We start from the raw sequence: 304 nt of genomic DNA, 5'->3' as shown, positions 1-304 counted from the left end.
ACACACAAGCATTTATGAAGTGTAATAATATATGTTTTTAAATAAAAATATTCCTTTTCCATTACAAGTGGCAAATATGACTTCTTCATTGATTTTTTTTTCACTTCGTACACTTACTGCTGTGCAGGTAACAGAAGGGAGAGGGACCATTTGCATATTCCTATACACTTTGCTTCTGGATGGCCTTATTCTGCAGGGAGTGTGATTTTTTTCACAATTCACTCTTAAATTTACTTATTTTTGAAAAGGCCAGGTGATCTAGTTCGAGCTAGTGTTACCGTGTAATCACACTGTCTAGTTTTCT

The sequence above is a fragment of the Penaeus monodon genome, chromosome 19 (assembly GCF_015228065.2).
Source record: "Penaeus monodon isolate SGIC_2016 chromosome 19, NSTDA_Pmon_1, whole genome shotgun sequence".
NCBI lineage: Eukaryota > Metazoa > Arthropoda > Malacostraca > Decapoda > Penaeidae > Penaeus > Penaeus monodon.
This window is presented reverse-complemented; position numbering follows the sequence as displayed.